Here is an 8,318-nt window from a genome sequence, read left to right as displayed (position 1 = left end):
AAGCCATGATCCGTCCCTGGAGAGGAGCAGTTAACGCAGACACAGAACGTTATTATTTTAATAAAGTAGGCCTATTGATTCTAAAAACGTCGTAAATCGTATCGTTTTTTGCGTGAAGGCATCGTGATACCTTTTTAGTATTGATACACCGTGCAACACTATTACACTGTAAAAAAGAAAAAGTTATTTCAACTCAAAATTTCAAGGCAACCGACTGCACAGGCATCAACTTAATTTTTTAAGTTTTGGAGAACTACAATTCAGGGCTGTAGTACTCGAGTCCGGTCTTGGACTCGAGTCCGGACTCGAGACCGTTTTTCTACGGTCTCGGACTTGTCTCGGACTCGCTAGTATTTGGACTTGGTCTTGTCTCGGTCTCGGCCACTGGTCTTGCCAAATATGGCTTTTGGTCTCGACCGAGTCCAGGTGTCTTTAGGGCCATCAAAATTAACGTGTTAATCGCCGCGATTCATTTTGAAATACATAATGCGTTACAAAACACTCAATAGTGTTTACCTTTGTGGGGGGCTGATGTCACGTAACGGAAGCCGCAAAACCTAAAACCGCAAGCCTGAGAGTTTATTTTACTGTCTGTGGAGTTAGCTGAAGATAAAGAGGAACCAACATTTAGCCAAATAGTAGCTTTACTGCAAACTGCTTTTCACTCTTGTTAGATAACGTTTACAATGTCAAAATGCACCAACAGCAACAGTTACATAAAGACGATACTTTTCGGGTCCTCTCCATTAAGATCCAACTTGAACGTACTCCATTTAATTGAGAGCGCGTCTGAGCGCACACGAGAAGGAGAGAAAACGATTGGCAGGCTCCAGCTGGCTTGGCGTTGTTGATGATAATTGATATCTCCTTTTTAATATAAGAAACTTATAAAAGGAAGGCAACAAAGACGAGGTTAGAGGAGATTGCGGATTTATCCGATTTCCACTACTGACCAGTTATAAACATGTATGACATGTAGGCTGCACTCACTGTGATTTGAAAAATGGACAAAAATATGAAGAGTTGTCTTTGCCTTTGTGTAATGGAACTGGTGAGTCTTGAAGTTTTCATTAATTTGTTTACATGAAGCACATATTATGCCGATTGAAACACATTCCATTCAGATAGCTAGGTGACTGGCTCAGGCTCATCATTCACTTTTAATTGCAAACAGAAAATGTCTAGCTAGCATCATGTCATTACATGCTTCTATTTCCAAAGGAATGAAAACTGTTTATACCAACTTAATATCATGCTTATCATTGTTAATATTGTACAATACATGTGGTACAAACAATATTAGAGCTTGTGGACTAGCTATAGGCTATATTTCAATGGAGCTGGTAAAAAAAAGATCATTATGAGAACGTGGCCACAATGGGCTTAAAGTGACAGTGCACCATTTACAAATGAGTTAAACAGCATCACGTGTAGTATTTCTCAAGAAATTAATACTTTAAAACACAATTACTGTGTCAGTATTATCATTTAAATAATATAAAAGTGTTTTACTTTTACCTTTGTGGTTACTCATTAATTTTGTGATTTATGTTGTATTTAATATGTCATTTAAGAAGCTTTAGTCTTTAGGAACTTTTTAATTGCGGTTAATCGAGATTAATTCATTTCAAAATATATATTTTGAATCGTTTGACAGCCCTATAATAATATTGGAGAAGGGGAATGGCTACACTTACAAATCCTGGGTGTGTTCACACTGTTTTTGCTTTTAGATAATAATAATAATAACCCAAAATGATTGTCTTGATACTGTCATGCATAAGACTTTTTTTCCTATCCTGGACTCGGTCTTGACTCGGACTCGAACCTTTGTGGACTCGGTCTTGTCTTGGACTCGAACCTCTTTGGACTCGGTCTTGACTTGGTCTCGACTAGTCCTGGTCTTGGACTTGTCTTGGACTCGACAAAGGTGGTCTTGACTACAGCCCTGCTACAATTATTAAGTTATGTCAACTAAGTTTTCCAAGTTCTGCCAATTAAGTTTTTTTAATTTAAGTTACTGGAACTTTCAAGTCTGTAAAAACATACTATTTTGAGTTCAGATTGCCATCCCCTGTAATAACTTACAATTTTGAGTTTAAATTACCCCCCACATTAAATCATCCACTGACAGTAAAACCAGTTAATTTATGCATGTTTATTTGAACCACTTTAGCAGAAACAGCTTTACAATTCCACAATGTAAACAAGTAATCTTATGCCCAAAGCAAATTAGGTTTCAGTACCATATGGGCAGTTTTTTTTTTTTTTTTACTTTCCGACTCCTGTTGAGACCTTACAAATAATGCAATATTGCCAAAGATGACAGGTAAACAGTTAAGTGCCTAAGTATTCACAAGTGTGTAAATTCACAGCTGAAAATGGCAAATTATCTGAACCTCACTTTAAAAGTAGCCAAAAATGCAAACATGCAGGCTATAACAGTAATGGTGAAACACAGCTTGCTTCTACTGAACAATGAATACCGTAGTCTCCAGACATTCAGTGTCAGTTTGTCTGCGATTCAACGTGTTCCTGTTCGTTGGCCTTCCTCAACTGATCTCCGTGCTTATTCCTACCTTTTTGACCCGACCTGTTCAACCGTACAACGACCATCTTCCCGCTCCTGGTAACCAGACCTGTTTTCACTGTTTTCAAGATTTCTGTATCTTCGCTTCTGTGCCTCTACCCCTCTCAGAACACTCTGCCTGTCCCTGCCAACCAGAGCCCCAGCCTGTGCCGGTGTCTGCTGCTGCTCTCTCCACTCAGCCTCTCACAGACCCCACTCCAGCCACTGGGGTCTCTCGCTCCACTCAGCCTCTCACAGACCCCACTCCAGCCACTGGATTCACTGCCTCCACTCTGACTCTCACTCTCCACTTCCCCTTATTTAATAAAGATAGCCTTCTGGTGTTGAATGAATGCATCTGGTTCTCCTGTCTCATACTTGACACTTTCAGGACAATGGTTTCCTCCAACACGATGGCAATATTAATGACTGCGTCATTATCATCAAGCACTGTGAGGACACCCATCTTGATGCCTTTCGTCTGCTCGTCATCTGCATCAGTTGCCTGACAAAACAAAAAACACCACTGAAATAATGTCCTGTAGCAAACTAGTCAATAAAGTGTGATGTCTATTTGTGTATGGCCTCTTCTTTGCTATACAACACATTACTAAAAGCTAAAGTTCTTCCAAGCTGCACTCACCAGGCATCTAGAGAAAAGCTTCTCAGTATTCTCCCGCAGAAATATGGGAAGACCTTCCACAGCTGCCTGTCTGCGATGACTTGTGATGTCAGATGTCTGTTTTGGAAGAATATAAAGACAAACAAATACTTTTGTTTAGCTTTGTGAAATGTACATGTGCACTTGTGCCTGTACTTGTTCCATTTGTATTCCCATCTCTACAATTGTGCATGTAGGCAGATTAATATTTGCAGGCTCTGTTAGTTTGTTAAAGTCAAAGTCAAAGTCAAAGTCAGCTTTATTGTCAATTTCTTCACATGTTCCAGACATACAAAGAGATCGAAATTACGTTTCTCACTATCCCACGGTGAAGACAAGACATATTTTACCAATTTAGGTCCACAGACAAACATAACATTCAAGTAAACAAAAAAGTAAGTAAATAAGTAAATAAAAAAGTAAGTAAATAAGAGGGCACATATAATAATGAAAAAATAAGAGCAGCAAAATGTGGTTGAAATTGTGCATAGACAGTCAATAAAAATACTAGTGCAAATACAGGCCAATAAAAGGCTTGGGTAGTTCTGTTTGACCTAAGTAAGAAGAAAGTGACATAGTGGTGCAAGTTATGTAAGAGCAGCAGAAGTGTTGTGTTTTCAGGACAACAACACCAGTTGTAAAGTGTACAAGTGTGCAAGTGTGCAAGTGGAGTAGTGCAGGCGGCCATTTTGGATTCCAATGTCCAGGATGTTATGTAGCTGAGGGTGGAGGGGGGAGAGGAGGGAGAGAGTTCAGCATCCTTACGGCTTGGTGTATGAAGCTGTTGGTGAGTCTGGTAGTGCGGGAGCGCAGGCTTCTGTACCTCTTCCCAGAGGGCAGTAGATCAAACAGATTGTGAGCGGGGTGACTTGCATCACTCACAATTTTGGTCGCCTTGCGGGTGAGGTGGGTGGTGTAAATGTCCTTCAGGGAGGGGAGTGAAGCACCAATAATCCTTCCAGCTGTGTTCACTATGCGCTGCAGGGCTTTCCTGTTGTATTCAGTGCAGCTTCCGCCCCACACAGCGATACAGCTGGAGAGGATGCTCTCGATGGTGCCTCGGTAGAATGTGGTCATGATGGCTGGTGGAGCACTTGCTCGCCTGAGTTTCCGCAGGAAGTACAGGCGGCGCTGAGCTCTCTTCGCCAGTGATGCAGTGTTGGTGGTCCAGGAGAGGTCTTCACTGATGTGCACCCCCAGGAATTTGGTGCTGCTCGCTCTCTCCACCACAGCACCGTCGATGGTCAGTGGCAGGTGTTGGGTGTGACCTCTCCGGAAGTCAACAACAATCTCTTTGGTCTTGCTGACGTTCAGCAGGAGGTTGTTGTCCCTGCACCACGTGGTCAGATGGTCGACCTCCAACCTGTATTGAGTCTCGTCCCTCCAACCTGTATTGAGCCTCTTCCCTGAAGCAAGCCATCGTCCCATCATGTTTCAAAGCTGCCACCATCATACCTGTGCCGAAGAAAACTGCTCCATCCTGCTTCAATGACTACCGCCCTGTGGCACTGACACCCATCATCATGACCTCATGATCATGATCATGATCATCGCCCTTGGTGATGAGACCCACCAGAGTTGTGTCGTCAGCAAATTTCACTATGTGATTGTTGCTGTAGGTTGCAGTGCAGTCATGCGTCAGCAGGGTGAAGAGCAGCGGACTGAGCACGCAGCCTTGGGGGGCCCCTGTGCTCAGTGTGATGCTGCTTGAGGTATTGTTGCCAACACGTACTACTTGGGGCCTCTGACAGAGGAAGTCCAGTAGCCAGTTGCAGAGGTAGGTACTGAGTCCCAGTTTGTCAAGTTTGCAGATGAGTTGTTGTGGTATTATGGTGTTGAATGCAGAACTGAAGTCTATAAACAGCAATCTCACATATGAGTCTCTTTTTTCCAGGTGGGTGAGGGCTGGGTGGAGGGCAGAGCAGATTGCATCCTCTGTAGACCGCTTGGCTCGGTATGCAAACTGGAAGGGGTCCAGGGTGGGGGGGAGAATGGCTTTGATATGTGACATGACAAGCCGCTCAAAGCACTTCATGATGATGGGTGTCAGTGCCACAGGGCGGTAGTCATTGAAGCAGGATGGAGCAGTTTTCTTCGGCACAGGTATGATGGTGGCAGCTTTGAAACATGATGGGACGATGGCTTGCTTCAGGGAAGTGTTAAAGATATCTGTGAAGACATCCTTAAGCTCCCCTGCACAGTCCTTCAGCGCACGACCTGGGATGTTGTCTGGACCTGTTGCCTTACGGGTGTTGATAGCAGCAAGTGTCCTCTTCACGCTGTCGGCAGAGAGGCACAGGGGCTGCTCATGTAGAGGGGGATGGGTCTTCTGTGGGCAGGTGCTGTTTTGTGCTTCAAAGCGAGCAAAGAAGCGGTTCAGGTTGTTGAGCAGAGGGATGTTGCTCTCACAGCTCTGTGGCGCGGGCTTGTAGTCCGTGAGGGCCTGAATGCCCTGCCATAGGCTTTGTGAGTTCCTGCTGTCTTTGAAGTGGGTGGTTATCTTGTGAGTGTATTCCTTTTTTGCTTCCTTGATGCCACGGGACAGGTTGGCTCTCGCTGTTTTCATGCCAGCTTCATCCCCAGCTCTGTAGGCTTTGTCTCTGGCCCTCAGCAGCCTGAGGACATCCCCTGTCAGCCATGGCTTCCAGTTAGCCCGAGTGATGATGTCTTTTGTGTGGGTCACATCATCGATGCACTTGGTGATGTAAGAGGTTACAGTGTCTGTATACTCCTCTATGTCTGTCCGGTTGTTGTAAGTGGCTGCCTGCTTAAACATTTCCCAGTCTGTTGTGTCAAAGCAGTCTTGAAGAGCATCGGAGGCTCCCTCAGGCCACACTTTTACCTGCTTACGAACCGGTTTGTTCGCTTTTACCCTTTGTCTGTATGCGGGCATTAGCATAACAGTGATATGGTCTGAAAGTCCAATGTGGGGGAGGGGGGTGGCTTTGTATGCTCCTTTGTGTGTAGTGTAGACCAGGTCCAGGATGTTATCTCCTCTTGTTGGAAAATCAACATGCTGGTGTAGCTTTGGAAGTACAGTTTTGAGATCAGCATGGTTAAAATCTCCAGTGAAGATGGTGAAACCGTCTGGGTGTGCTGTCTGTTGTTCACTGACAGCCTGGTACAGTTCACTAAGAGCCGCGTTCTTATCGCTGTTGTTGTTGGTAGGCGGGATGTATACTGCGACTAGCAGAATCGCAGTAATTGAAACAAAAAGTGTTTGTTTTTGTCTTTTACGGATAAGTTCACTTTTGCATTTTGAGCCCCCTTTCTGGGTTGTCTTGGATGAAATGGAGTGTTTGACGAACACTCAACGAACACCACTAACCACTCGGTGAGTTGCACATCTTTGAAAACAAACATTTAGGGTTGATTTAAGGACAGGTTTGTGAATGCCCGTAGCTAGCCATTCTAAAGCATGGCTCGAGACTGGACCAAAAGTCAAAATTTCTTGTGTCAAAAACTCTATTTCATCAACCCAGAAAGGGGGTTCAAAGTGCAAAACAGTGAACTTATCCTTTAAATATTACTGTATTAAATGGTCAATCAAGATGGAACTCGCTCACCAATGTAGCTGATGCAAAAAAATAATTAATCTTGATTAATGATTTAAGTATTAGTGGACAAACTGAACAAAAGGCCTTGTAGTCAATATAACAACCTGTTTGTCAAGCATTTCCAAAAGGGTTTCCATGCATCTCTCGACTAAAGGCGCCCTTCCTGGCACGATACAATTTCAGCAGACGAGGGGTGAACATCTCAAGGGCAATTTTAAATGTTCCCATCCATTGACAAATCTGATTGAAACAAATGCAATACAAATACAACAAGCTGATCATGTGATTTCATTATTATAATTAAGACTGCAAACTCTCAGCCATTACACAAATTAACCTTCATACACTATTATGAAAAAGCCATAACACAAATGTAAACAAATGCACCAAATTCAAGAAAAAAAAAGATGCCTTACCTGTTCTTCAAGAAATAGACCGGGCCACCTCTCCAGAACCTCTGAGACCATGGGTTCCATCTCTACAATCTCCATTCTCCTAAGGGAGAATGTGATGTCCATGTTCTGGCTGATGAACTCCATGTCCTTGTTTTTCTTCTTCATGGCTTCAACCAGGAAAGACCTCAGGTCTTCCAAGTCATCCTCAGTGTAGCTTTCAGGATGATCTGGTACATGGTTGACCTCACCTCGCTTTGGTTTTTTCAAGGAAAACCTTCCCTCCGGACCACCATCCCCATCATCATCATCTCTTCTTCGCCTGTTGACACAATGATCATCCCTCCCTTCTTGTTCTCCTGTTGCACCACCCTAATTACATCCAGCTTGACGTAGTTTTGATCTGTAGTTCCCAATCTTGTACTTTATGCTGGTTGTCCATCCCGCATATCCAGTACCACCACCAGGCTCTTTGAGGCAGGGATGTTTGTTGACAAGTTCAGCAGCAACAGACTCAAACTCATGTTTGTCAGGGTAGGCTTTCACAGTAAATATTTATTGTGCCAACTTGTCCAGAATCTCTTTTTTCACATCTCTGGTTACATGTAAACTCTTCCCTAATATTTCAAACGTTTCATTCCCCTTGCGGAGTATCAGTTTAACATCATATGAGAATTCTGGTACCGGGAACGGAGTGGGCCACTGTGAAACGTTCCTCCTATATGTCCGCACAACTGAAGATAAGCTGTGGATTGAGTCTGGAGATCCAATGCTGGCTGTGTCAAGGGAAGAGATGGAGGATGACCGAGTTGGTGTTGGAGGTGGTGGTGATGGCATGTCCTCATTGATCCACAGAATATGCAAGACAGCCTTTTCTGAAGGTAACTCTGCTATGTTAATCAGGTTGCAAACTGCCTGGCCAAAGTCTGAGTCTTCATACTGTATACAGAATTCACCCACAAGGTCAAGATTTTGACGCAGTTCATTGTACAGTTCCCCTAAAGTTTCAGGAGCTTTGGTCAGCCGAATCTTACGGATGAGTTTGGGATTTATGTGGACCAGAAGCAACAAAGCCTGTGAGGACAAAAGAAGAACAGATATTTGCACGACACTTTAAACTGAAACCATATACAGTCATG

General features: G+C 43.6%; 1 long non-coding RNA gene across 1 annotated transcript; it reads right to left on the bottom strand.

Moving 5' to 3' along the window:
* Positions 1 to 2,991: 2,991 nt before the first annotated feature.
* Positions 2,992 to 6,983, bottom strand: LOC121703093. The gene is made up of 3 exons (XR_006029489.1): positions 6,892 to 6,983; positions 3,213 to 3,308; positions 2,992 to 3,074 (listed from the first exon to the last, which is right to left on the bottom strand). It is a non-coding gene; the product is annotated as an uncharacterized LOC121703093 (long non-coding RNA).
* Between the last annotated feature and the right edge of the window lie 1,335 nt (positions 6,984 to 8,318).

This window comes from Alosa sapidissima, chromosome 1 (genome assembly GCF_018492685.1).
Source record: "Alosa sapidissima isolate fAloSap1 chromosome 1, fAloSap1.pri, whole genome shotgun sequence".
NCBI lineage: Eukaryota > Metazoa > Chordata > Actinopteri > Clupeiformes > Clupeidae > Alosa > Alosa sapidissima.
Note: the sequence above shows the minus strand (reverse complement) of the source record. Positions and strands in the feature narration are given on the sequence as shown.